General features: G+C 48.6%; 1 long non-coding RNA gene across 1 annotated transcript in view; it reads right to left on the reverse strand.

Annotated features, from left to right (window-relative positions):
* Nucleotides 1-27,277, reverse strand: part of LOC132417127 (uncharacterized) — a 365,235-nt gene that overhangs the window by 105,319 nt on the left and 232,639 nt on the right. Inside the window, exon 4 of the long non-coding RNA XR_009517761.1 lies at nucleotides 2,733-2,813. This is a non-coding gene — a long non-coding RNA (uncharacterized lncRNA). The remainder of the gene's footprint in view (nucleotides 1-2,732; nucleotides 2,814-27,277) is intronic.

Genomic DNA, 27,277 nt, shown 5'->3' on the forward strand with positions numbered 1-27,277 from the left:
TGCTCTGCCAGAGGTGCGCCTCAGAGGTGCTAGTCTTACAAAAATGAAAACGCAAGTTGACGGTAAATCTTGAAGAGGATGCAGTACAGAAACACCGGAACACAGATCGTGAGCGGGAGAAAACCGGGGGACAAGTGTCGACGAGTGAGGGCACGATCCAGACCCTGGGGGACCGATGGGGCGATAGGGAGCCACGACAGATTCTCGAGGAGAGGAGGATGCAGTGAGGATAGAGGGTCCAGGCTGAAGGTGCTGCTGTGGGCGGCAGAGACAAGGGAGAAGGGGAACCTTGGTAATTACCAGCTTCCGCTCTGAAGCCCCATCACTGACTCTTCCTACCATTCCCAGTGCCTCAAATCTGACAGTTCGGGCGTTGTGTTTTTAGTTAACATTGACAAGATTGGGAACTTCATCCACTTAATTTCCATTAAAGTCTTTGAGGATGATGCACTGACTTTTTAAACAAAACTAAAAAGAGAAGAAAAAACAGCCTGTAAATAGATTCTCAAAACTTCCCTCTCATCCGCAGCTCACCTAACCAGACCAACTAAGTCCTGCATTAAAGGTAAATAACGCGCGTGTAAATATTCAGCCTTTTTTCCTCCTCTATTAGGTGCCTGAGAGACCAATGATATTTTAACAAATAAGCTGTGACATTCTCGTAGCCTGACATCAAAATGCAGGTATGGGCCTATAAATTGAAGGATAATCATAAATAAAACAGTAATATCTACAGAGCTCTTTGCACCGTTCCTGGCATCTTCACACTCATCTGTGTGGTTGGACTTCACAAGCACTGTGTGGAGTTGGCCTAACAGAGACTTAGAGAGCTTGAAAGCCAGGCATCAACCCCAGGCAGCATCACTCAAAACCTTTGCTCTTTACCCAGAACCACAGTGCTTCTTCTGTTTGAACAAATGTCACGCCATGTGCGAGAAGAAACAAGACGTGCAGCCCGACGATACAACATCCAAGCTCCAATGGCCGGCAAGGCCAAGGCAGAATACTGACTTCCCGCAGAGCCAAAGTGGGCACGGGCCCCCTTGGAGCCCGTGACCTTGTTCCGGGTCTAGAAATGCTGAAGTGGGAGCTGCCGGCAGAGAAAAGGCTTGGATCATCTGGAAAATGCATCTGGTGTGAAGAACGCAATTGCAGTCTCCTGAGCTGTAAGGCGTCACGGACTATTTCACACCTAGTTCAATCCCCGCATCAAGGATTATTGTGCAAACGCCGGACAAGCAGATCCCACCACATCCCCTGACCAGGCCTGTTCCAGACCAGCAGAACTAGGGGTAGGAAGGGGGCAGAGCTTTGCTGCTAGGAGCTAAAGCGGTGAGCTCTGAAATGAGCTCTTAACAGCTCTCTTTCTGCTCCATCCAAAATGCCATCTTTCAGCTGCGTTAATTGGACTGACGGGCACCCATGGCTGCAATGACCTTTGCCATCAGCGTCCACGTAGCGCCCACCATGCAGGCACAAAAAATGCAACCCTGCAGGCCACTGCAGTGCAACCAGCACACCAGTTCTTCTGGGGAAATGGCATTTCCCTGTCAGTTAAAAAACGTATGGGATCTAGGAGACAAGAAATCAACAGGTTTGGATGCATAGCCAGGCACAGTGCCGAGCTTTTATCGATATTTTCTCCGTGCTTTCTTGTGAACAGTGTGCCAAGCTGTTACAAAAGCCCAGGGCAAAGAAAAGGAAACTGAGGGTCCACGAGTGTAAGCGACTCCCCCGTGGCCACAGAGCGCCCCATCATTCACAGGTTAAAAACAGCTCATTTGTGACATCCAAAGTACGTCACGATGCGGCCCCTGTCCACAAGGATAGCACAACTAGGATTAAACCCAGGCCCACCTTTTTCCAAAAGCCATGTTCCATGTTTCTTTTGATCCAAAGACTATGCCAAATAAACAAGTGAATACAGATCTTTCTACCGCCCCACGCTGTGCTCTTAAATGATGGGTCAGACAGAGAGGAAAAAGGCTTTCAACCAGAACGACGGAAAAAAAGAACCAACTGAGATAATCGGACAAAGCTGATGAACGACCAGAGTGTTCTCCACGTCATTCGCCTGGATCCAGACCGCGCCAGGAGGACTATCCCAAAGAAAGTGACCACGTGATGTGAAATGCACCTGGGGCACCCACCGACACCTCTTGGAAAATGTGGCCCCAGGGAGACTGTACATCTTGGCCTGATGGGGGAGTGTGGTAAAGAGCACAGAAGCCCCCCACTCCCCCAGATCGACGCATGCCCTGCTCAGCTGTGCTTCTCCTGTGGGAGATACTCCCCTCTGTGATAGCAGCAGTGCACGTCAGGGCTGCTCCCTCCCCTGCTCCAGTTTGAACCACTGATGGCTGTGACTTGAACCCTGTGCCGGGGCTGGCCTCCAGTTAGTTACAGACACAGAGCCTCGGCACCAGGAAGCTGAGTGCCCCCCGCAAGGCTGAGTAATGCACCCAACGGGACGCTTATCAGCCCTTTGAAGCCCAGAGCTGACTTGGCCAGTATGGGTGGTGGTGGAGCTGGTGGGGCAGAGTGACGCTTCAGCTGTCATCTGGGACCAGGTCAACGTTTCACAGAAGACTCAGTCCCTGTTTTATCATCTTCCCCCCACCCCAACCAGCCATAATCCTGGGGGCCAGCATCACGCACGTGCACAGAGCTGACTCAGCCATCTGCCATCAGGGGGTTATGCACAGCGGCTGAGAGCGGAAAACATCACCTACCTTCACAGCCCAGCCTCCGGCAATGACCTGTTGTGGCTCCTGGATCAAGCCGCTTCTTCCCTCTGTGCCTCAGCGTCTCCTCTGTAAAATAGAGATTGTTGTGAGATTTCAGGAGAAAATCCCCCCAAAGCATTTATGCTGTGTCTGACATGCCAGTGACCATTTCTACCTCCACACAGCTGCCACACCCAGGATCGTAAGGTCACTCACAAGCTTTCTGGCTCTGAAATCTTAAAATCTGACATCTGACCACAGCCTGTGCCTTTTCAGCTCCCTCAATCACCTGCCATCTTCTGTCTGGCCTTATCACGATGCCCAGTCCCTCGAGTGGCTCACCTTGAGCACCTCAACCTCCCCGCTTAACCCTTCCCTTCATTCCATTCTTCTTTTTAAATTTATTTATTTTATTTTTGGCTGCACTTGGTCTTTGTTGCTGCACCCGGGCTCTTCTCTAGTTGAGGCGAGCGGGGTCTACTCTTTGCTGCGGTGCGCGGGCTTCTCATTGCGGTGGCTCCTCTTGTTGCGGAGTGCCGGCTCTAGAGCACCGGCTCAGCAGTTGTGGCGCACAGGCTTAGTTGCTCCGCGGCATGTGGGATCTTCCCGGACCAGGGCTCGAACCCGTGTCCCCTGCACTGGCAGGTGGATTCTCAACCACTGCGCCACCAGGGAAGCCCTCTTCATTCCATTCTTACGATCCATCACGCCAACCATCCTCTGGGTTCTTGCTCCTCAGTGCCTCTGTTACATGCCCCAGAAGAACCCAACCATGGGTCAAACCAAACATCTGCCCCTGGTGCTGCCCCGCTGGGCCCCTCCTCACCCTGGAGGTCATGACCCAGCCACGCCCTATCCTGGTCCCCATCCCAGCTGTGGCATCAACACACCTTGGTTCCCAGGCCAACTCCCTCCATCACTCTAAGGAGAGGTGCTCCACTATTCTCAAGTCCCACAGCACAGCACCTGGCTTCCTACTTCCAAATGGTAATAGAGGGATTAGGTATAAACTCCCTCAATGTTTTGTTTCACTGCCCACAAATTTATTTATTTATTTATTTAGAGTCAATTTTGTTTATTTATTTTTGGCTGCGTTGGGTCTTCATTGCTGTGCGCGGGCTTTCTCTAGTTGCGGTGAGTGGGGGCTTCTCTTCATTGCAGCGTGCGGGGCTTCTCAGTGCGGTAGCTTCTCTTGTTGCAGAGCACGGGCTCTGGGCATGCGGGCTTCAGTAGTTGTGGCTCGCAGGCACTAGAGCGCAGGCTCGGTAGTTGTGGCGCATGGGCTTAGTTGCTCCGCGGCATGTGGGATCTCCCCGGACCAGGGCTCGAACCCGTGTCCCCTGCACTGGCAGGTGGATTCTTAACCACTGCGCCACCAGGGAAGTCCTGCCCACAGATTTAGAAGCCCCCGCATCTCTTTTTACCACGTCCTCCTCCTTGGGGGAAGATGTCCCTGCTTCCACTTTCCTCTGTACCAAGCATCACTCGGGAGTCTTGCCCATCAGTTTTCACTTCTGTATTCTGTGCTTCCAGGCTTCCCCTCACTAAAGACCCCTCCCCTCAGCCTATAAATATGCCCAGGCTTCCCAAACCTTAAAAAGAGAAGAAAAATCTCCCTCACCCCTCTCTGCCCCTCCAGCCCCTTCATACAGACAAGCCTCTCCAAAGAGCTGTCCACACTCCTCACTCTGCTCCTTCACCTTCGCTGGCTCTGCAGTCTGGCTTCCTGAGAAATTACTCTAAGAAGGTCAATAACAAACATGGAGTTGCACTTGACCCCCTTCTCTTCTTCCCTTCTCCCATCCAGTAATTTAAAGTTGGATCAACTCTGACCCTACCCACATAATAGCTTTTAAATCTTTCCCAGCTCTCCAGCCCACTAGCAGGGGTGTGTTCTGGATTTCCAAATTTGTCCAAAGATATTTAATTCATACACAGCGCCATCCAGCCTCTACTCCAAGCTAAGAGGGAATATAGGAATGTTACTCTCCTGACTCACCATTCTCAAACGGTTCCCACTGCCTCTAGGGGTAAAATCCGCTCTCCTATGCGTGGCGTACAAGGACGATCTGGCAGCAGTGAGCATGGCCTTCATGAGGGCTAACGGAAGGATGGTGACTGGGAATTTAAATGGACATGAGCTCCCCTCCGGCAGGGCACATATTCATTTCCCTCTTTTGAAAACAATGCTCTTAGTAGGAGCGAAAAGTTTTTTTAAACTTTCAGAGGAAATTCATCCAATGTGGCCCGAACTGGAATACATTTATAGCATAACGGAAATGTCCTTTTCAGGAACAAATTTTATGTGGTTATTTCTTGAGATGGCTCTCCTACTACAGAAGACACCACTGAACAGAGAATATGCTGTAAGAGGCAACTTTCTTAAGAACCGGATGTTATTCTCGTGTGATATTTGCAAGTCCAGGACCAAAGGGTCCTTCTCCCTGCCCATTGCATGCCCAACTGTTTGCTCCGATCCTCAGCCCTCAGATTCCAGCCCTCTGACCTAGATGGATGTGGCAGTCATTACTATGCCCCTTTCCAGAGGAGGACCCTGAAATCCTACAAGGAAAGGGATTTTCCTTGGGTCCCATGTCCAGTGTCTGTAGCAGAATTGGGACCGAAAGCTGGTCTCTTGCCACTGTGGTGTGGGGTGTCGCCCATAGGACCCCAGGGTCCACACGGTCTAATATGAGAAGCCCCTTAGGAGCTGGGTCAGATGTATGTCAGCACAAGAGGCTGTGATGGGTACGAAGACGTCTGGACCACTGGCAACCACACAGATGTGTGATGAGGAGGAAATGGTGGAGGAGCCTCTAGAAGGAGGAGTAGGGACGGATGCCCCCAGCACAGGGAGTTCAGGATAAAGGAGGAAGCAGGACGCGCTCAGCCCCCAGGCTCAGCCCCACAGGAAATGGCTCTGCACTCCTCGCTCTGACTTAACAAGCACTGAATTCCTCTCTGAGAAAGTGTTTTCACCAGTGCATCTGGTCCCACCCTAGAATACCAAGCAGAAGACAGTCAGATAACCACTCTGATTTCTCACCCCACCATCTTTCTACTGAGCCAGTTAATAATTCCACATCAGTCCAGGTCTCTGGGGGCCCAACCAGCTCCACGCTAAATGACTCGCAACATCCAGGCCAATGCACAGTGCCCTGACACTGTCGGCACAGTCTGCAGCCCAGCATGGATCCACCTACCTTGCCAACACACACACACGCACACGCACACGCACACGCACACACACACACACACACACACACACGCACACTTTGCCTGATACGCTTCCCCCAGTCGTGATCTCAGAGTCAATGAATGACCAGATTCTCCACCCAGTCACTCAACCTCACGTTGAGGAATCAACTTCAGTCCTGCTTCCCAAGCAGCCCAGAGAGTCCAGTTTGTCCAAACCCCATGAGCTGTCCCCCTGTCCCCAGTCCCCACCCTGCCCACCTGGGTCCAGGACCTCCTCATCCCTCGCCTGGATCACGTCTCCCCGATCCTCCCCAACCCCCATCCGCCCCTCCTCATAACCACTCCAGGCCTTTGGAGAGGCCTCTCTAAGACAAACTATAACCACAGAACTCCTCTGCTTAACCTCCTTCAGTTCCATTGTCCACAGTAAACCCCAGGGCCCCCATTATTTAGAACCCTGAACCCCAACCCTTCAGCGTGCTAACCACCGAAGGCCAATCATTCATTAATTCGTCGACTCGACAAACATTCACTGAGTATCTATTCCATGACGGGCACTGTTCTAGGCACTTGGGATAAATCAAAAACAATGACTCCTGCCTCCACGGAGCTTACACTCTAGGTGATGGAGAAAACGTAAGTCATAATCATAATAAATGTGTAAATTGCTGTGTAATTTAGGAGGTGCCGTGGGAAAAAGAAGATGGAGGATGAAGAAAGGAAGTCTAGAGTGCAGGAGGGGTGACAAGTGTCAACTGGGTGGTCAGAATCACCCTAACTGAGAAAAGGACATTGGGGCAAAGACTTGAAGCAGGTGAGGCTGTGAGTCTCAAGGATATCCAGAGGAAGACCAGGCCAGGCGGTGGGAGGAGCCAGTGCAAAGGCCCTGAGGTGTGCTGGGGAAACAGCACGGAGGCCAGTGTGGGCAAAAGAAATTGAACAAGAGGGAGAGGAGGGGGAGACGCCATCAGAGACGATAAGGAGGCCAGACTATGCTCGTCTGTCAGTCCCTGTCCTGCACCTCACGAGTCTTTTCTCTGAAATGTCACTGTCGCAATTCCCCGAGCAAACTGGGTGCTCTCGTGCGTCAGTGCCGTGCCTGTGTTCTGGTGCTATACTTGACTGACCACCAACCCTCCTGACCGCCCTCCCAGAGCTCTGACAAGCCCATTTCCTCGCTCCCATTTTCCTTGATCATAAAGGCAACAGAGCACGAAACACACTGAAATGCAATTACCCAACTCCCTGTCTACATAACCCCCTGGACTGAGCTCTTTCAGGATAGGAATCCTAACATCCCTTTCCTCTCGGTTTCCCTAGGAAGCACCACGTGGCTGGCTACAGAGCGGATGGACGGAGAGAGTCCGCAGCAGAAGGGTAGGAGAAAGGTAAGTTGGAAAATACTGCTTTGCCTGAAAATTGAGATTATCTTGGTCGAATACACACTTAACCTCTTTGAAACTCGGTTTCCCAAGATAAATATGACAATCTTGGCTCTACCTACCTTCCAGAGTTATTTTGGGGAGTCAAAAAGAGAACGGATAGGACACGCCTCACAGAGTGAGACTAACCAAGTGCAGAGGGTCATCATTATCGTTCCTGGTGTTATCTAGATGTGTTTGCAAAATGGAGCAAGGGGAGCCTGACTCCCTGTGGAGAAGAGCCCTCCGGGTCATGTATGAGGAGGGTCCTTCTACTGACCCATTCACATTTCTGTCCAGCCAGGTCCAGGCGGCACGGACTGTCTGAGCCACACCTGCTGTGGGAATACCAAAGACCCCCTCCCAACTCAATGCTACCCCCTCAAATTGTCAAAAAGGCATCGTGTGATAAACAGAGCTCCCACATGCCACAAGGCAAGTGTTTAAATCTTTTATAAGCTAGTCAATGGCCTTTATAAACCCCCAGACAAGAATTACACTGTGTCTGAGATGGGGCTGAAAGTCAATGGGAAATTGATCCTGTCTAGCTAGTGCTGTTTCAAGAAGACTTGCTCGCTGCCTTTCGGGACCAAACATGCCTTCTCCCGTGTGCCCCCAGGGCCCGGCCCGTCACATGCTGAGAATACTGAGCTACTGGGGCCCATTTCTGGCCAGAGGTCCAGGCAGCTGTAAGCTCCTACCACAGGAGGACCCCAGAGGGCAGCGAGTAGCACCAGGGATGGTTATGAAGCGTGTTCACCTTCCCAGGAATGGATGCCAGGACCACTCCAATGCCACTGCCCGCACCCTAAGTGGGAAGCTGAAGGATGATAAACGGCCATTGACCTGGCAGCAACCACCAGAGTCAAGGGACACCTACAATCACCCTTCTCTGCTAATGACCCCACTAGCCACTGGATCAAATACCGTTGGAGTCTGTGACGATGCTGTGGTTATTTCTCTGCCAAAAGCCATCAGCCTGACCCATACTGCCTGCCAGGGGATGCCAGAGTGGGTAGCAAAGACCCCCTGTTTGGGATTAGGGGATCCCAAGGGCCCTGGGATGCCCACTCTGGATGGCTCCTACGTCAGGCGAGTGGATAGACTTGGGCAGGTAAGTCAAACAGCCCCCATCCGGTGGTGGGGAACAGTAGAAAAAGCGCCCACTTTGGAGTCAGGCCGACCTGGAGTCGGAAACCTGGTTTGGCTACTTCCTAACCAGGTGACCTCACAGAAAGCTTGACCTGCCCCAGGGGCCACCTGCTTCATGTGAAACCTGGGGATGGTGGCGATTCTGCCTCAGCGAGCGGCCGTGACGATGAACTGCGACAGCACAGGCTGTGTGCAGGGCACAGAGCAGGCACTCAATGGCTCTCAGCTCTGCTCATCAGCCAGGAACCCAGAACTGAGAAAGCAGGAAGAGCCTTCTCCCGGAAGCAGACAGCCCGGCATCAAGCAATGACCATGGCAACTCAGCCTTAAGCGCTGACCTGGAGCCAGGTACTGAAGCCAGTGCTTGCCTTACATCTCCATCCCTCCTTGTCCCAATTTTACCGGTAAGAACGCTGGATCCCAAGGAGTTTCAAGAGGTCAATTCAGGGACTTCCCTGGTGGTCCAGTGGTAAAGAGTCCGCCTTACAATGCAGGGGACTTGGGTTCGATCCCTGATCAGGGACCTAAGATCACACGGGGCAACTAAGCCCGTGCGCCACAACTACTGAGCCCGCGAGCCTCAGCGAGAGAGCCCGCATGCCGCAAACTACAGAGCCTACCCACTCTGGAGCCCTCGCGCCACAACTAGAGAGAAGACCGTGTGCCACAAGGAAGAGCCCACCTGCACACCCCAACGAAAGGTCCCGCATGCCTCAACGAAGATCCCGTGTGCCACAATTAAGACCCGATGCAGCCAAAAAATAAAAAATAATGTTTTTAATTTAAAAAAATTTTTTTAATTTAAACAATTTTTTAATTAAAAATTTTTTTAATTTGAAATATTTTTAAATTAAATTTAAAAAAATTTTAACCAAAAAAATATTTTTTAATTAAAAAAAAAAGAGGTCAATCCATCCAACAAGAACAAACACTAAGGTTAGGTTTACTGCAGGCCTATCCACGCCAGACACCCTCCAAAGGACCAAGCTACCAGGATGAGCAAGACAGACGCTGCTCCAAGGTCAGGCTTAGGGCAAAGCCTAGACTAACATCAAGACCTCCTGCTGTCAAGGGCTGGACCCTTCTCTGTCCGCTGCCGTTTGTCCCAGTAGGAAGCACTCCTCAGAGAATCATTTCCAGCCACCTCTAAGTGTCCTTTAAATTCCTCCAGACTCCACAGCTTGTTTTACAGATAAGGTCGTGTTTCCCAAGGCTTCAAAGTGAGTGGGGAAAGGAGCTGAAATCTTGAAATAAGACATAGAATTTCAGGTCAGGGTTGCTTCCTTCACGGGCTGCTCGTTTTCTGGAATACTGCACTTTATCCACCCCCAACCCAACCCCACCACCCAGCCAGATCTGTAGGAATCCAGCAACCCACCACGTGCCATGGACCATGGGAGGTAGGTGGGCGGTGAGGGTCTCTGTGCCCCTGAACTATTCAGAAAGATCTGCAGAGCCCACTAGGGAAGCTGCCTCATCAGGCTCAGATAAAGGCTTGGAAGGGAGCAGCACGCCAGCATCTCTGCTCCTCTTTTTGGTTAAGTAATACCATGGGTACTAGATGGTCAGGTCTTTGAACTGAAAGGAGCTTTATTTGAAAACCCTTCAGGAGGCCAGAGAAACAGTCTTTTCCACATCAGCAATCTACCCAAGGCAGGCTTGGCAAAGAAGAACAAATATCACGGGCTGCTGAAGAGGGGTGGGAGGCGGGAGCAGTGTGGTGGTGGGATTATTAAGGATGAGGTCAGGCAGAAGAGGACAGCGAAGAAGAGCCTCCCTGTTGTCAGACAGAGTCACAAATATACACTTGCCAGCAGCTGGAAACTTAGCTCTTAAACCCTGCCAAGCGACAAATGCCTGGTACGGCCAGAAAGGTTATGTTGTCTGATGGGATGACACAGCACAGATTCAGGCCAAGAGCCGCTTAGGTGTTCACATAAGCACACGGTGCGAGAGGCCTGGAGCTCAGCCTCAGTCCTTCCTATCCGGAGAATGGGCATAAAGCAAAGACCCAAGTGCTTAGAGGTAATGTTTCCATGCTGCCATAAAACTGAAAAGCCCAGCGTACATACTTCTTCCTATTTTTCACACGAGTACGGAGCACCAACTACACACCAGCACCATGCCAGGTGCGGGGACTCAGCCATGCATGGGACAGGCTTGCTCCCTGCCTTCATGGAATTTGAAGTTTATCATGGAAAACAAATTTGGAAGGATGCAATTATAAGAGGAATGGCGGTGGGGGCCTGTTGTGCCCGTGACGCCAAGAGGGGAGGTGATAGGGACTCTGGAGACGGCAGTGGAGCATCTGAGGGACTGGAGGAGTGAGCAGCATGGCACAGAGATTGCTGTCAGATGATTCAGGAAATGAATAACGATAACTGGTAAGTATATATGCACGTATGCATACCCACATACAGAGGGAGAGTAAGAGCAAGAGAGAGAAAGGAAGGCCGACTGGTGGAACAAATCAGGTAGAAATGTTAAAGATTTAGGGCTCTAATGAAGTTTGAAATTATTTTTTTGAAGAATATAAGAACACGTGCTATATTAATTCTATCTTGCAAATTACAAAATTATACTCAAATAGTATGACACCCATATTATATACACAACCCACCATGCATGCATACGTATGTGAAGAATATAAAGGAAATACACAAATATGTTTCTCACGGTTATCTCTGGATGGTCAAATTATGGGAAAATTTTATCTATTTTTAATGTTTCTCTGTACGATTCAAAATTTCTTCCATGAACATATACTGTCCAATGCTTTACAACTGGAACCTAGAATGATGCTACATGGTGGTCCTGTACATTGGGCAGGCCTCCCGCATCTGCGTAATGCAGCTTATGGTCTCTCCCTCAGAGCTTCATTAAAACTCAAAAGACACTTAGGACATAGACATGCTTTTTAACCTGTGAAGTGCTTACACGTGAGAGGTAATATGAATACACAGGTAAAGAAATCATCAACGCTCTTATAATTAATTAATAACTATCAGTCACTGGGGCAACTCCTTTACCATCTTTAACTTATTCAATTCTCAAAACCATTACAAGTATACCCATTTTACAGATGAGGAAACTAATGCACAGAAATGCTAAGGATCATTTGTCTAAAGTCATCCCTAAACGCGATGGAATCAGGGTTCATACTTGGGGCTGACCATAAAACACATGACCAGTTCACCTCTACCACCACGATGATGCCTGTCTTCCCTCTGGGGAGGGCCAGTCCCCTAATCCTGAGTTGCCCTCCAGCCAGAACAAGTGGACTCTATTCTGAAGCATTTTGGTCTCAGTGACAGTTGCTTCCCCAGGCTTTTCCCCACCAAGAAGGTGACTTCTGGGCACCTCTTTTCTTGCCCTCTCTGGCTTCCAGCTTTCCTCTCCAGCTCTAACAGTGCCCTTTAGTAAATGTCCCTCCACCTCAAGGCTGCTCTTGGCAGTCACGATGACCCACAATTAACCAAATAAAACTAGTGAGGTGGAGGAGGAAATACCCTAGTGAGAGCACCCCTGAGCCTGGCATTTCACTCTGATGACTCTTGAGACAAGGCCACTTGGAAGAAGTCCAGTTGGGTCTGAGGAAGCCAGCTATGTGAGTAGTCACTTCTTCCAGAACCAGCAACATGCAGTTTCCCCAGGGATCGCTAATGAAGTCGCTTTCTAACTTTTTTTTTTAATGTGTTTTTAATTAAACACACACAAAAAAAACAAAAAAAACCTTCAGAGACTGCACATGAAATGAAAAAGACAATCATTTCCACCTATTAAAGTTACCTCATTTCCTCCAGAATGAGATCTTCCCTTTGACTTTTGCAATTAGGGTCATAGTGTGAACACTCAAAGTACATGAAAAAGACTCATACGTTTTCTGAAATGAAGAATTCTAGTGTGACTGTGTCAGCTAAGCCTCAGTGTTTTGATTCTGTGGTCTCTTTTGTTGAAACTGAGGTGAGAGGCAAACAAAAATACCCCGAGAATTAGGATCAGATCACGTCAGTGCTGCTAGGACGTGAAAGGCAACAGAATCCGACAAGGTCATCTGCAAAAAGAGAAGCTGAGTCCTGTACAGCTGATGCATCTCATTCGTTGTCACACAGCCATTTTGTGGCCCAGCTGGGACTTAAAGTCCTTAACCCTGAGTAATCAGGATTCAGAATACCTCAGCCTAAAATTACCTACATAGAAGGATTTGCAGCCACTAGAGTATAAGCTCATTGAGGGCAGGCCTGTGCATCCTCCAAAGCACCTCGCCTATAGTTGGCACTTGTAGGTATCTAGTAGGCATTTTTTAGGCAAAGAAACTAATGGTTTCCAATATTTAGCGGAATTCTAAAAACATCTATAAAATATCTATTTTAAAACATTTTTTATTCACATTTAAAACAAATTTCTATACGGTCAAGCCCAGACAGGTCCTGTGTAAGTATTTACTAAACAAAAGATGACTAGTGCTGTGATAATTAATCAGTTGGCATTGACTAAAGCTCTGAATGAAATGAAGCATGAACCTTTTGAAAAAGCAATTGAAAACCATCACACATGCCATGAATCATCTCCTGAATGCACATTTATTCAATCAGAATTCATAACTTGGATATTTTATCTAACAGGTTTGTTACCCTTTCGAGCCTCTATTGGTGGATAAAAAAGACAGATGTTTCCGGAGTTAAACTGGAGGAGGGATGGGGGAGGAAGAAACCAGCCAGACATCAATTAAAGAGAGCAGGCAGCAAAACGCCATTACCCAATGTTTGGGTTTTTTCTATCACCTTGAGATGAAATTCAAAAAAACCTGTGCAAGTGAATAGGCACGGAAACAGGATGCTATACTAAGGTTTCTGGGGTCTGCCTGATAGCAGGCAGATGCTGTGATAGTTCAAGAGGCAGAGATCAGGGACTTCCCTGGTGGCGCAATGGATAGGACTCCACGCTCCCAGTGCAACGGGCCCGGGTTCAGTCCCTGGTCAGGGGACTAGATCCCACATGCATGTCGCAACTAAGAGTATACATGCCACAACTAAGAAGACTGCCGGCTGCAACTAAGGGGCCACGTACCACAACTAAGGAGCCTGCCTGCTGCAACTAAGACCTGGCACAACCAAATAAATAAACAAAAATTAAAAAAAAAAAAGAGGCAGAGATCAGTTTGGGGGCTGCAGATTTGATTGTCATTAAGAGAAGCTTCAGTCAAACAAGAGTCAGACTAATGCCAAACCTTATTTTTACTTCCGGAGGGTGTCAGAGGGCTGGAGGGGAATCAGAATCCTCTCTCATTTTCAGGCTCTTCAAAGGCACCTGCTCCTCTTACTTGAAGCAAATATATATCACATCAATGTCACATCCAACGACTATTGTCCCAGGCATCTCTTTGGGTGATTAAATGAAAGTGGATTGGGAAGCGTGTGAAGATGTTTAGCTCTTTTGACTGCTGGCGGCAGTAAATTGGCGGATCAAGGTGACACGGTCCCCCATGGCTCACAATTGCAACACTTCTTAGAGTCTCATATTCATAAAAGCAGACCTGGAATCCTTACAGGCAGCCCTCTTGTGCTGAAAGTAAAGGAGAACTTCCCTTTTAACTGCTTTGACACAATGTGGCCATTCTCCTCTAAAGGCTTTCAAGCCCACCCTTTTGCCAGCCAGAATCATGGTCCAGCTGCTGACTGGCATTCCCCCTGGAATGTTCTGACTTCCCTTGCACAGAACAACGCACATCTAAATAATTACTTTTCTCCATTGTAATCTGATGAGATTCCTGTAACTGCAGCGGTAGAGCAATCCCAAGAGTGAACATGAACATGGACACCTTTAGAGGAAAATAACCACCTCAGTCATACACGGTAGCAGTGGCTTCTCCCCTTCATCTATGTTAAACAAAGGACATTCAATTCCAAAACCGAAGTAGAAGAAAATGTCCACGATTTGAGTAAGGCAAAAAATTGCCAATGCATACAACGAACACAGGATGCCAAGCTCTCTTATATCTTTCTTTTTAAGAAAACTGGAAACTAGGTGTTCTACGGGACACAGGGAGCCCACAATTGAGATCAGCTCCTTGTGCTCAGATGGCATGGGGGCTGGGGAGGAGCCACAGATGACAATGACATTTCTCCAGCTCAGTGGTTCTCCAGCTGAAGTGTGCATCACAACCACCTGGAGGGCTTGATAAACCGCAGACTGCTGGGCCCCACCCGCAGAGCTTCTGACTCAGGAGATCTGGGGTGGGTCCCAAGAATTTGTTTCTAACAGGTTCCTGGGGGATGCTGATGTCGCTGACCCAGGCACTACAGTTTGAGAACCATGGCTCTGAGCAAAGCCTCACTGGCAAAATCATGCTACTTTCTACAAGGCAAGACAGATGAGATGAACCAAGCCCTCCCGTCTATGTTCTCATCTTGTTTTTGGGCCTCCAAATAAACAGTTTTGCTGTACAGTTGACCCTTGAGCAACATGGGTTTAAACTGCATGGACCCACTTATACACGGATTTTTTCAATAGCGAATACTACAGTACTACACGACGATCCTTGGTTGGTTGATTCTACAGGTTCGGAACCCCAGATACAGAGGAACTGCGTAAAGAGGGCCGACTATGAGTTATACATGGATTTTGGACTATGTGGACGGTTGGTGCCCCTGACCCCTGTGTCATTCAAAGGTCAACTACATATATTTTTTTTTACTTCTCCTTTGTTATTTGCAGTAATATACCAGCCCTTGAGTTTATTAATATCTGCAGTAAGACAGAGATTCATCCTCATGGCATTGCTCTTCTTAGAATCACTAACCTAGGAGAGGGAAAGGCACTCAGAGGTCCCCCAGACTCACCACAGCACTGGGGCCCACAGGAAACCAAGATCAGAGAGGCTGAGACACTTGCCTGAAGCCACAAAGCAGTGACGGAACTAAAACCCAGGGTTGTTGACACCCGACTCAAGTCCTTCCCTCTAACTCAGCCCAACCACATCCCTGAGGTCTCTGTTTAAAAACACGTGGCTGGGCTTCCCTGGTGGCACAGTGGTTGGGAATCCGCCTGCCAATGCAGGGGACACGGGTTCAAGCCCTGGTCCAGGAAGATCCCACATGCCGCGGAGCAACTAAGCCCGTGCACCACAGCTACTGAGCCTGCGCTCTAGAGCCCGCGAGCCGCAACTACTGAAGGCCGCGCACCTACAGGCCATGCTCTGCAACAAGAGAAGCCAACGCAATGAGAAGCCTGCACACCACAAGGAAGACCCAACACAGCCAAAAATAAATAAATTTATAAAGAAGAATAAAAACACGTGGCTGATTCCAGCAGAGGATTTTCCACTTACCAGACTGCGCCTTCCTGGACCAGTGGTTCTCAACCCTGGTTGGCTGCACTTTAGAATCCTCTGGGGAGCTAAAAAAACTATGACGGCAGGCCCCACTTCAGAGATTTTGATTCAGCTGCTCTGGGATGGAGCCCAGGCACGGAGTGTCTTTATAGCTCCCCTGGTAATTTTAACGTGTACTTGAGCTTGAGAACTGCTACCTAGACTGTGCGATTCTCAAAGGCAGAATATCTGCTCCCCACACACATCTTCTCAAATGTGCAGGCATATGAATGGACACCCCCCCCTTTCAGTAACGAGACCCTAGGAGATTCTTAGTAAACACATGAAACCCCAGACCAGCATCTGCTCCATCACCTGGAAACACGTTAGAAATGTATAACCCTCAGCTCTCATCCCAGAGGAAGTGATTCAGAGACCATGGAGGCGAGGCCCAGTGATCAGTGTTTTAGCAAGCCCACCAGAATCGTGGATGCTGCTGACGTAAGTGACCACTGAGGACTTCTAGCGGAGAGGAATTAAAAACCGGATGGAAAAATTGAGTTAGACATAAAACTAAAATTAGAGTCTATTTGAGAACAATGACACGTTGCCCAGAAAGGCAGTGGTAGGTAATGATTGTGGTAGGAGTTCAAGGCATGTGGGGATGGGGGGAGTCTAGCTCCACTGGAACAGATGCTATGTGAAGGGAGGGGTGGAGACAAGGATGGAGAAGTCACTGGGCCCCTGAAGGCAGACATGGGGATGCGGGTTACCCGCTCGTCTAAGAGAAGGGGGTGGGGACAGGAACCACTGCACAGCAGGGCAGAGGCCATCACCAAGCGTGCAGGGCACGGCAGTTCCCTCGATTGTCACGAGAATGCTGCAGGTGGAACACTGCAGGTGAGTGAAGCAGGCAACCAACATGGGATCTTGGGGAACATAAGGACTTAGATACTCCCCAAATCCTGGCTTTGTGGCATACTAGACATGAGTCCTTGAGCAAAGGACTGAAGTTCTCTGGACTCCAAGCTCATCGTCTCGGAGATGAGCACAATAGCTACTTAGCAAGGCCGCTATCAAGGGTATGGAAGCAGCTAGCACGGTGCGTGGAAAGTGGGCCTTGCTCCAACATGATACCTGGATTTAGTGTTTCAGATGAGGAGGCATGGCCCAAACTCACTGTCCTTACCGTCAAGGGAACTAGAGAGGTGAATAACTCACTCAATCACAAGGGAGGAAGTGGCCCTTTCAGCAGGGAAAGCACAGGTGGAGGGTGTTTTGTCTCAGCATCCTTCCTGGACCTGGGTGTGGAGTTCCCAGACCAGTCCACAAAACTCCCTTTCTCCTGGGTTCTCCTTGAGTCCACATCCACACCCTGAGAGGAGGCAGCCACTGGCAAGGAGAGATGGGGACACTGCACCCTCTCTAGTCCATGTGGCTTTAACCAGGCCCAGGGCCCCCACCCTGCTGAGGTGGGAGAGTCAGAAGGTCCGTGCGCTGTCACCAGCCCGCTGTTTCCCCAGCCTCCGCGTCCAGCAATGCTGAACTCAGGGTGGCCCGCAGGAACTCCAACCAAGCGAGATGTTTTCTGGAGTACTGTTTGAAAAATATATACAAAATAAAAGAACTCCACCTAAAGAAATTAACTTGAAAGCACATGGAAGCCGCCAAAATCTCTCTGCCTTCATTTCCGAACTGAAAGGGCACAGGCTGCCTTTGAAAAAGAGTGCACGTGGCAGGTGTGTGCACGTTTCAGTGAAATGCGAATACAGTCCTGGCTCCACCGACTCCTGATCACGTCCCTTGGGAAAGGGGCATTTAGGGAGTGCGTTCCATGCACGAGGCACAGGGAGAGCCGCTTTCCCATACTCCGGCATCATTTTTTATTCAATCACTCATAAGTGGTCATTGTGCACCAAGCCTTGTGCTAAAAACTGAGCAACAAAGATGAAGAATTGGGGGAGGGGGGTTACTCCATCCAGCCCTCAAGGGGGTTACAGACTAGGCTGCTGGAGACCACTGCTCTCACTGAATCCCCACAACCACCCATTAGGTGGGCATTGCCATCTTCCCCCATTTTTCAGATGAGAACAAGTCCCTTCCCATCTTTCAAACCTCAGGAGTCCCATCACTAAAACAAATGACTTGATGAAGTAAACTCTAAGGTCCCCTCTGTCTCCATTTTATGCCCCCAATTGGGTCAAACCCTGGCTTTCAAAGCTCAGACACAGTCGACCCTTGAACGACAGTTTGAACTGCACAGGTCCACTTATATGCAGATTTTTTTCCAATAGTAAACACTACAGTACTACACAATCCAGTTGGTTGAATCCAAGGGTACAGAGGAGCCACGGATACGGAGGGTCAACTAGGAGCTGTAGGCAGATTTCTGGCTGGGAGGAGGTTTTGCACCACTAACCCCCGAGTTGTTTAAGGGTCAACTGCATGCACATTCATAACCCTTTTTTAAAAAAAATATTTATTTATTTGTTATTTTGGTTGCACCAGGTCTTAGTTGTGGCGGGCGGGCTCCTTTGTTGCAGCACGCAGGCTCCTTAGCTGTGGCATGTGAACCCTTAGTTGCAGCATACATGTGGGATCTAGTTCCCTGACCTGGGATCGAACCCAGGCCCCCTGCATTGGGAGTGCAGAGTCTTATCCACTGCACCACCAGGGAAGTCCCCATAACCCTTTGGATGTTAAAGCCAATTAATCCAATTCTGTCATTTGAGACCCGGAAAGGGGAAGGGAATTGCCTGAGGTCCCACAGCAAAACTGACATGATACAGACTTCAAGGCTAAGTTTCTTAATGCTTAAGGCTTCCCATTATTAAACAGAGACACGTACACCCACCTAAACACCTAGAATAGTGCATTTGTCATAGTTCTTTTTTACTGCTAAGAAAAGAAGTGCGAGAGGAAGAATGGACGCCATCCTCCATCCATACTCCAGTCCGCCCAGCCCAGCTTGGGTGCTAAGGGTGCTTTCTGGTTTGAGGAGGGACTGGGGGAACCTCTGGAAAGCTTCACTCAGCTAACAGGAATCTCAGCCCTCCCCAAGGGAGGTTCACCGGGGTTCACCGAAGTCTAAGAGAGAAAGCCGCCTCTTTCATTCCCCAGCCACAGACAGGGAAGGGGTAAAAAAATGCTGTAAATCAGCCGCCACATAATCATGCACTTTTAGAGTTTGCTTGTAATTAGACTACATTCACGGTGCTGTGTGGGTAGAGAAATCTGCACCCAAGGAAACTCTGAAAACCAACATGCTTGTTTGGAGTGGCTGATCTACAGGAGCCGTATGCCAAGTGACAGCCGAGATCCTTCCTCACGAGCACGCTGAGAGCCTAAGGCTGTATACACATACACACACCTTGATACAACCTTTCCTGCTTCCCCCAGGCTCACACTACCTCATCTGGCTCTAGTTTAACCCTTTTCCATTTGCTAAGGTTTCCCCTCAAGAAAGCAAATTTTTTATCAACATGGCTGATTTCTCAGCGATAGTCGGTAACATCCATCAGTATGTTGACTGCTGACGTGTATTGAGTCTCTGTTTCACACCAGGAATTATGTCAGACGTTTACCCATATTCAGTCCTCCCTGCAGCCCTATGAAGGAGTTGTTCTACTACCTGAACTACCTACGACTTATGCTGGGGCTAAAGGCTGAGTGGATTAGAATTGTTCTACTAAGACTGGATTTAGAGACCCATCTTCTTTTGTGCTGTAATAATAATAACTTGTAGCTTCCAACTTACGTGCATATTAGATATCTCATTTGAACCATGTGAAAACTCAAATTTTGACTTTATAAGTCTAGTGATTGCACAGAAATCTCCTGCATTCCTATACACTAATGATGAAAAATCTGACAGAGAAATTAAGGAAACACTCCCATTTACCACTGCAACAAAAAGAGTAAAATACCTAGGAATAAACCTACCTAAGGAGACAAAAGACCTGTATGCAGAAAACTATAAGACACTGATGAAAGAAATTAAAGATGATACAAACAGATGGAGAGATATACCATGTTCTTGGATTGGAAGAATCAACATTGTGAAAATGACTATACTACCCAAAGCAATCTACAGATTCAATGCAATCCCTATCAAACTACCAATGGCACTTTTCACAAAAAGTTTCACAACTTGTATGGAAACATAAAAGATCCCAAATAGCCAAAGCAATCTTGAGAAAAAAAAAACGGAGCTGGAGGAATCAGGCTCCCTGACTTCAGACTATACTACAAAGCTACAGTAATCAAGACAGTATGGTACTGGCACAAAACAGAAGTATAGATCAATGGAACAGGATACAAAGCCCAGAGATAAACCCACGCACATATGGTCACCTTATTTTTAATAAAAGAGGCAAGAAAATACAATGGAGAAAAGACAGTCTCTTCAATAAGTGGTGCTGGGAAAACTGGACAGCTACATGTTAAAGAATGAAATTAGAACACTCCCTAACACCATACATAAAAATAAACTCAAAATGGATTAAAGACCTAAATATAAGGCCAGACACTATAAAACTCTTAGAGGAAAACATAGGCAGAACACAGCAAGATCCTTTATGACCTCCCTCCTAGAAAAATGGAAATAAAAACAAAAATAAACAACGTGTACCTAATGAAACTTAAAAGCTTTTTCACAGGAAAACATAAAGGAAAACATAAACAAGATGAAAAGACAACCTCAGAGTGGGAGAAAATATTTGCAAATGAAGCAACTGACAAAGGATTAATCTCCAAAATTTACAAGCAGCTCATGCAGCTCAATATCAAAAAAACAAACAACGCAATCCAAAAATGGGCAGAAGACCTAAATAGACATTTCTCCAAAGAAGATATAAAGATTGCCAACAGACACATGAATGTTCAACATCATTAATCATCAGAGAAACGCAAATGAAAATTACAATAAGATATCGTCTCACACCAGTCAGAATAACCATCATCAAAAAATCTACAAAGAATAAATGCTAGAGAGGGTGTGGAGAAAAGGGAACCCTCTTGCACTGTTGGTGGGAATGTAAATTGATACAGCCACTATGGAGAACAGTATGGAGGTTCCTTAAAAAACTAAAAATAGAACTACCATATGACCCAGCAATCCCACTACTGGGCATATACCCTGAGAAAACCATAACTCAAAAGGAGTCATGTACCACAATGTTCATTGCAGCTCTATTTACAACAGCCAGGACATGGAAGCAACCTAAGTGTCCATCGACAGATGAATGGATAAAGAAGATGTGGCACACGTATACAATGGAATATTACTCAGCCATAAAAAGAAACGAAATTGAGTTATTTGTAGTGAGGTGGATGGACCTATAGTCTGTCATACAGAGTGAAGTAAGTCAGAAAGAGAAAAACCAATACCATATGCTAACACATATATATGGAATCTAAAAAAAAAAGAAAAAAAATGGTTCTGAAGAACTCAGGGGCAGGACAGGAATAAAGACGCAGACGTAGAATGGACTTGAGGACACGAGGAGGGGGAAAGGTAAGCTGCGACGAAGTGAGAGAGTGGCATGGACATATATACACTACCAAATGTAAAACAGATAGCTAGTGGGAAGCAGCCGCATAGCACAGGGAGATCAGCTCGGTGGTTTGTGACCACCTAGAGGGGTGGGATAGGGAGGGTGGGAGAGACACACAAGAGGGAGGAGATACGGGGGTATATGTATATGTATAGCTGATTCAGTTTGTTATAAAGCAGAAACTAACACACCACTGTAAAGCAATTATACTCCAATAAAGATGTTTAAAAAAAAAATCTAGTGATTTTGGCCTCATGTTGACAAAATCGATATGTTACATCCTCTAGGAAAAATCAGAAACAATGTTAATCTGACCTGACTGAATTTCCACATATGAGAAATCCCAAACTGTCCTCCTCTCCTTCCTGGAAGGTCTCAGCAGAGCACGTAGGGTGAGAGCTCTGGAAGCATCACTGAGGTACAAGTCTCATGTATGTACAGGAGAAGGGGGCAGGTTCCCCTACCTGAAGGGACATTATTTACCTGATCAGCCTTCTCAGGGTGTCAACTCTCTTCCTTCAGATCTCGTTCCATAGATCTATTTAGCCAGACCCAGAAAGACCCTAGGCGCCTAGGACGTTATGCAAACAGCAGAAGGGATGAACTCACATTTTGTGATAACCTACACATGTATATTAGACTTTTAGCTTAAATCTGAATGTATCCCCTGCAACTAAAAATGGCTCCCCAGCCTACCACAGTTCATGTCTGTTGTCTGTTATTTACCACCATAGCTGATTCGTTTTCCTATCTCCACTGCCTGCCCCCGATTCCTGGCAAATGGTACACAGTCAAGAAATATTTGCTGCTTGACTCAACGAATCAAACCTAATAACTGTTAAGTTTTATATCTGTTTTGTAGGTTCTACTTTGTTGGGGTTTTGCCTCTCCACTATGGTCTAAGACACTAATTCTCAATTCCGGCATCAAAATCATACTCAGAAGCTTATATGATGAGTGGGGATGCTCAGTCTGGGTGTTTATCGATTGATACGGCAGAATCAGCCAGGGAGCTCTGAAAATGTACTGATACCTGGAGCCAAGCTTCAGACGGTCCAGATTGGCAATGGCCTAAAGACTTCTCAGGTGCTTCTTACATGCAGGTAGGAGGGGGGAAATTCTAGAGCAGTAGTTCTTTAAAGTGTGGTTCCTCAGAAGAACGGCCTCAGCATCACCTGGGTACTTGCTAGGACTGTGACTACTTGGGCCTCCTTCCAGATTTACCAAAAAAGAAACCCTGTGGGTGTGCATTTGGTTTCTTTTTTTCAACAAGCCCTCCAGGTGAGTCTGGTGCGCCAGAATGTGAGAACCTCCGCACTGCAGCAATAGAGCCCAGATGCTGGTTCCCTGTGACTCCAGACCCCAGCGTGGGGAGATGGGGTAAGATTCCCCGCTTCCGCTCAGAGCCTGAGATATAGAATGTATCGCTCAGGACTGCAGGAGCTGCAGGAGCTCCAGTGCATGTGTCACTGTTCTCCGTTTCTAAAAATTGCTGTATCTGTACATGCACGAGCTAACAAAAACGTCTTTGCCACAGGTTGAGAGCTTTATTACACACTGTCACGTGCCTGATTCTTCCCAACTTGCTCTGGCCAGTGCCATCGCGTGCTCACCAGGGTAGGCGGACGGACATCCCAGCTTCTGCCGCCTCCTGAGCCAGTCAGGATGTCCCGTGCAGCCTCCATCATCTTCCGCTGTCTCTCTGGGCAGCTCCTTCATCCTCAGGGTCCTGCCTCTTCATTTATTCTCTTCATTCATAGTCTGCTCCTCCCCCCATTCCCCCCCCCCCCCGCCCACAGTCTCAGGCTCATGTAGCTGTATTTGGAACTTTCCAAAGGCCAGCCCTTCCACCCCAAAAGGGACAAAGTCCCACCTGCTGAGCCTCAGGCAGAAGCCCCAGGACAGCTCAACAACTTGCAGTAGAGACAACGGGGTGAGGGGCTGAGGGGCCCCCTCCAAAAACCCAAATGGAAAAGCAGTGTCAATGAGAGGAGTGAACAGTAATTCACCGATCTGGTGAGAAGGAAGAAACGGGGTTTCGGTGTCAGACAGACCTGCTGCCATTCCAGGCTCCCCTCTGATGAGCTGAATGACCTCATCACATTCTGTATCTGCAATGCAGTTTGCTCATCTGTACAAATGGAGAAGAGGACCATCAGCCTACTGGGGAAGCACCCAGTGATCTGTGACAACATTTGATGGCATGTCGCTGTTTCCCTAGGCGGTACAAAAACGTTTATCAGGGAAGGAGGGCGGAAGGGAGGCCGCTCCCTGGCATAAATGTAAGAGCACACGCATCGCTCCGTCCAGCTCTTGGGATCTCGTTCCGAATCCAGTGGGGCCAGCCAGGGAGAACGCAAGCATGATACACACTTAACACACTTCCCATATGACCGGGAAGCCTTTTCAAGACCTTGTGCTTGGGGGAACTCCCAAGCCAGTGATGGAAGAAGCCCTTGGGCTGGGAAAAGGTAAAGAGAAGACAGAGAGGAAGCGGACAGGAAGAGAAAGGACCAAAAGATGGCATGACAAGGGTAGTCAAAGCCGTAACAACATAACAGCTGACATCTGTCCAGCACTGCTCATTCACCCTCCAAAGAGCCTCATGAGGAGGTTTCTATGATGGAAACCAAGGCAAAAGAAACCTGACCAAGGACGCACAGCACGCAGGAAGGTCTGCATAGGATTTTGTGATGGTGGCGCTGGTCCTACACTGGATGGTTCTCTGGTCAGTATCTCTCACCCCAATGCAAGGCCCTGTGAGCAAATGCTGGGTTCCTGTGAGCCAAAAGACAGTGGTAACACCCAGCCCCGCTGTGCTGTTACAAGGATTAAGCGCATCAATTGACTTGTAGAACTGAACTCAAACCCTGAAACCTAGCAGAGCCTGATCAACGCTGGTTGGGATGAGAAGGCAGATGAGGATGAGGTGGAAGTGTTGGGATGTTTCCATCCCCCTGCGAAGCCTCAACGGCCAGCCAGACCTGGCACCTGACTGGCATTCAGGAAGCGTGCTTGGTTGAAGGTACACACCTGAAAGCGGGTCTGAAGATCTGCGGGGCCCTGAGTCAGCCCCAGCCTTCCCCACTCGGGGGCCCCGAGTTCCATCGCTGTCTGGCCAGCCTCGCGGAACACGGCTGACACCCCGGCCGCCAGCAGGACCAATGTTAATGCCCTCATCTCACGTGTGCAGGTGTTTCCTCCCTCTGCCTGGCCCCTTCCTGCAGCCCTGCCTTCAGGGAAATGTTTTCCTCTCAATCAGGAATCAAACAGCTTCTTACTACAATGGAGCCTTGAGACCACAGCACAGAGGCAGAATCGCCCTTCAGGGGCCCCACGGGAGGGTCAAACTCCTCTCCCCACCCGCCGCTAGGAACACCCACGGACTCACAGCTGGCCGCGATGACTGACTGTCAATCCTCTCCTGAAAAACAGAGGTAAGAACGGCTCCCTGGCCAGGTGTTGTGAGGAGTTAGTGAGCAGGGCTATGGAGGCTCGCCACCCGCCTCCTTCCTTTAACCACACAACCGTCTGCACAGACACAGTTTCACGTGGTTACTGTACCTTCTTATCCAGTGAGCTACCTCTTCGCATTTGCCTCCCAGATTCCCTCTCCACCCCGGTCTGGACCCTGGGATGCTGGCCTGTCTGAACGACATCACTCGAGTCCGTCCCATGGGAGGTGCCGACAAGAGATGGAGTGTGGAAGGAGAGCAGGGTAAGGATATGACTCCCGGCTCACTCTTCCAGCTGCACTCCGGTCCTGAAAGCCTCAGCTCGCATCCTGGCTCTCATCTACAGCGACAGCTGCCTCTAGCTTCTGGTGAACCCTCTCTCCCCTCCCTATTCAGATCTGGGATGGTACAGACTCTCCAATATCGCCCCAAAGTGCTTCCCCACCCCTTGCTGATTTTCCCTTAACCCTCCCCGGACTGTCATAAGTAGTCCACTTATCGACCACTCCTCAATTCCCCCACTTGAGAGCACCGTCTGTCTCCTTTGGGGACCCTGACTAATGGCCCAGGCTCCTCTTTGGGTTCCGAATGCCCGCCAACATTTGAAGTACATCCTTCAAGGCTCACCCTTTCCGAGAAATCTCCCCAGATCAGCCTTAAAGTATTTCTCTGGGCTGACTTTCCACCCACCATTTAGCCTGTGTCATCCTCTCCCTCTTATTTCCAGACTGCAATCCATCCCCAAGACTGACCACCAGGCCAGGGAAGATACAGGCTCTCCCTAACCCCCTCCGCACTTCCCTCAACAGCTAGCACAAGCCTTATATTCTCGGAAGAGTTTTAAGAGACCAATAAACATTCCCTCCCTAGCTCACACCCAGGGAACATCGCTTCAGTACTTCTGTTTTAAATACCAACGATTTTTCACACTGACCTTTTCTCAGTCCATGACTCACAGGAAGGTCTGGCCTGGGGAAGGGCCTGTCGCGGTCTCTCTCACCCCATGGTCCTCGGGGGAATGCTTTCAGAGAAGCACAGAAGATTTAGCCTCAATTAAGATCAGCTGTCCCCATCCCCTCATTTTTGCTGATGGGGAAGTGGAGACCAGAGTGCTTCAGGGATTTCTCAAAAGCCACAGGTGAGCTTGTAGATGGAGACCGACCAGCCCACTGCCTTCAAGGAGCAACGGCCACCCGGTCTTTTATGGAGAACCTCACATATCTTGGTGCTTCTTTGATGAAGGTGCCCAGAAGCGTGCTCTGGGATTTTAGGAAGCCGGAAGAATAACAAGCTGCAGCTTCCTGGAGGGTCTGCTGTCTGCCAAGTTTCAAGGGCGAGGAGTAAAGAAGTTAAGCGCACACAGAGCCAGGACTAGGGTGAGGCGAGTGAGGCACCAGCCTCGGGTGCAAAATTTAAAAGGGGCCAAAACACTCAGTAATCAAGATAAATACTATCTTAATGTGATATTTCTTAAAATCAAACTTAATGCCAAAAGATCCATGACCAACAAACTATCACGGTTTTAAATAAAGATGGGATCTGCTCCTGCACTGGCACGAGCCTGCCTCACTCGCCTCACCCTAATCCTGCCACCGGTTCCGATAAAGCTTTGTGTACAAAAAGGGGTGGCCAGTTTGCCAATTTGAGTTTTTAAAATATTACATTAAAATGTTACATATCTTAATTCCTGAGGTTTTCTGGTCTCTCCTTAAATTTGGGGCCCAAGGCAAGTGCCTCACTCTCTTTACCGCAGACTTGCTGTGAGTCATTTAAAATATGCAAAAATAAAGCAAACCCTGTTCTACTGAGGACTGGAATACAAACCTATGTGATTTTTTTTTTTTTTTTTTTTTTTTTTTGGCGGTACATGGGCCTCTCACTGTTGTGGCCTCTCCCATTGCAGAGCACAGGCTCCGGACGCGCAGGCTCAGCGGCCATGGCTCACGGGCCCAGCAGCTCCGCGGCATGTGGGATCTTCCCAGACCGGGGCACGAACCCGTGTCCCCTGTATCGGCAGGCGGACTCTCAACCACTGCGCCACCAGGGAAGGCCAAACCTATGTGATTTTTAAGTTGACAGACAGCAAAACCATTTTGTGCTTTGGGCAATACCATCAGACTCCTGGAGGTCTGAGATCACTCTCCCTGGATTTAGGGGGACAGGTATACACCCTGTTTTTCAAAAGTTTGCTTTACACCACTTCACTTTTACAGAAGACCTACATTCGTACCTGGTTTTGCTAACTGAAAGAAATCCGAAGAGGATTCCTGCTTTTAGGAAAAAGGGTATTTCTTCTTTCGCTTTGTGCCATTTCGGTTGACAAAAGGTTTCATAGAAAAGCTCGGCTTTCAGATTGCAACGGAAATGTGTACTTCGTGGAAACCGAGCTGGACAAGAGTTGCCCCATAAATCAGGTGAATTGTTCTGTTCCACTTTGGAGATGAGGAAGCTGATGGTG

This window comes from Delphinus delphis, chromosome 20, assembly GCF_949987515.2.
Source record: "Delphinus delphis chromosome 20, mDelDel1.2, whole genome shotgun sequence".
In the NCBI taxonomy this organism is placed as follows: domain Eukaryota; kingdom Metazoa; phylum Chordata; class Mammalia; order Artiodactyla; family Delphinidae; genus Delphinus; species Delphinus delphis.